Source organism: Galeopterus variegatus, unplaced genomic scaffold (genome assembly GCF_000696425.1).
Source record: "Galeopterus variegatus unplaced genomic scaffold, G_variegatus-3.0.2 Scaffold2420, whole genome shotgun sequence".
Classification (NCBI taxonomy): Eukaryota; Metazoa; Chordata; class Mammalia; order Dermoptera; family Cynocephalidae; genus Galeopterus; species Galeopterus variegatus.
Genome location: NW_007728531.1, coordinates 5,981 through 8,568, shown reverse-complemented (window position 1 = coordinate 8,568; position 2,588 = coordinate 5,981). Strand labels below are relative to the sequence as shown.

General features: G+C 35.7%; 1 pseudogene; it reads right to left on the bottom strand.

Moving 5' to 3' along the window:
- Window positions 1-2,577, bottom strand: part of LOC103597777 — a 42,671-nt pseudogene extending 40,094 nt beyond the window's left edge.
- Between the last annotated feature and the right edge of the window lie 11 nt (window positions 2,578-2,588).

Sequence of the window (2,588 nt, the reverse complement as noted above, 5' to 3'; positions counted from 1 at the left end):
AATTGGACCTCATCAAAATTAAATTTTCCAGATGATTACCAGTGTTCAACTACTCTTCTCATGCTTGTTGGCTGTTCATATGTTTTCTTTGTAAGCTGTCCAAGTATTTTGCTCATTTTAAAAACTGGAATTTTTAAATTAATTTGCATGTATCAGGACACAAGTCTTTTGTCAGATATGTATTGTGAATATTTTCTCCACTCTGTGACTTGCCAATTCATTTTCTCAGTGATGGCACTTGAAGAGCAGAAAAATTTAATTTTGATGAGGTCCAATTTATCAATATTTTTGCTATTATGGTTTGTTTTTGGACTCCTGTATAAGAATACTTATCTTTCTAGAAACTGTATGGTGATAGATTTGTTTACATTTAATGCCATGATACTTTTCTAGTTAATTTTTCTCTACAGAATGACATAGGGATTAAAATTTATTTTTTAATAAAGATATCCAGTTTTTTCTAGAACCATTTATTATTATTATTATTATTATTGTGTGGGTAGTTTTCTGTAAAAACTGGAAAACCTGCTAGACAAATTTTAAAAGACCTTTAACACTTCTAGGACCATTTATTAAAAAGACTTTCTTTTCCCCTTTGAATTGGCTTGGTACATCTGTCAAAAATCACCTGAATATATATGTGTAGTGTTGTTGTGAGCTGGTAGCACAGAGGAATCCAAGACCAACGTTGGTTTTATAGCTCTTTTATAGTTTACAGCTCTTTTTGGTTACAGCTCTTTTACATGTAACAGCACTTCATTGCTCACAAGCAAGGAGAGCAGGAGCATTAGGCTCCCCAAATGAGGGAAAAGGCCCACCTTATATAGCCAAAAACTTCCCACCCAAGTTCTCAGTTAGGTCCTCTTATGCAAATGAGGGATGCAAGTCTGTTAGTCCGGATTGGTTGGCTATGAGACATAGCTCATTGGTCAGTTCTGGAGCCTAATTTGCATGGGTTCAGGAAGCAAGCTAGGTTACAGAAGCTAAAGTTTGCAATTAAGACAGCCAAGCATAAAATTTCTAAAACAGTTTCTCCAGTGGAAGGGGGGAGGTTTAACAATCAGAAAATGCTCAGGGTTCCCCACTACAGTGTATGTTCTCTAGCTTCATCCTTTTTTTCCCCCTCAGTATTATTCTGACTATTGTGAAACTTTTACAATTATCCCAGCACCATTTGTTGAAAAGATTTTCTTTTCTCATTTAATTGCCTTAGCAACTTTGTCTAAAATCAATTGACTACATATGTGTGGAACTGTTTCTGGACTCTGGTGATTCATTGATCTATTTGCCTAGCTTACTCCAATACTACACTGTCTTGATTGCTTTGGCTTATGAAATCTTAAAATCAATGTCTTCTACGAAGCTGTTTTAGATGTTCCTTTGCATTTCCATATTAATTATATTGTTAGCTTGTCAATTTATTAAAAAACAAACAAACAAACAAAAAACCCTGCTATCATTTCTAATGAGATAGTGTTGAATCCATATATCCATTTAGGAAGAATTGACATCTTAACAATATTTGATGCTTTTAATTAATGAACATGGCATATCTCTTCACTTATTTAAGTCTTTAATTTCTTTCAGCAATGCTTTGTCGTTTTCAGTGTACAGGTATTACACATCTTTTGTTAAATATATCCCTAATTATTTCTTGCTTTTTTTTTTATTTTAATGTATTTTAATAGCAAACTTACAGGAACAGCACAGAAGACAGACAACATTAAAAACACGTACTTGCATGTAGGACAACTCAGTTAGAAAAGCATAGTGAATGGATGGAATCTACTTTATGACAAAAATGCTACAAACACCATTTAGTTGCTGTCAATAAGAAATACTTGTTTAAAAAAAAATCCAAATGCTGGCATTATCCAGAAAATTTTAACAGGTTTATTTTTAATTGTTATAAAGTTGAACTGCTGAAACTTGTTCACTGAAACATGTTGACTTGCATTAATGCTTTATGTCCCCGTATTTATATTAAAAATTCACACACAAATGAAAATGGAAAAACTGCCAATACTGATTTCTGTCCCCTATTTTTCGACTTGCAATCATATACTTAGGTACCTTTTGACCCCATGGAAAAAAAATATCTAACGTTCAGAACTACCAATAACAGGAAGAAGAGAAAATTTTTTTGAGAATAAAATGTTTCCCATCATAGTGGATTCTTAAGCACATTCGTTCTCCACGTTTGCAGCATGCTAGCTGGACATTTTTTGGCATAATTGTCACTTGTTTGGCACGAATAGCACGTAGGTTGGTGTCTTCGAAAAGGCCAACTAGATAGGCCTCATTTGCCTCCTGCAAATTACCAATAGCTGTGATCTTGAAGTGCAGATCTGTTTTGAAGTCCCTGAGCCATTTCTCGCACCAGACGCTGGGAGGGGAGTTTGCGAATCAGACGTTCAGTGGCCGTTGGACCACGTCTCGTTTCTCGGAGTGCCACGGCCCCGCACTTGTAAGAATGAGGTTTCCTCAGCCCGCCAGTAGAGGGCGCACTCTTGCAAGCAGCTTTGTAGCTAGTTGTTTCCTGGGTGCATCACCACCAGGAGGTTTGTGGTCAGTCTGCTTTGTATGAG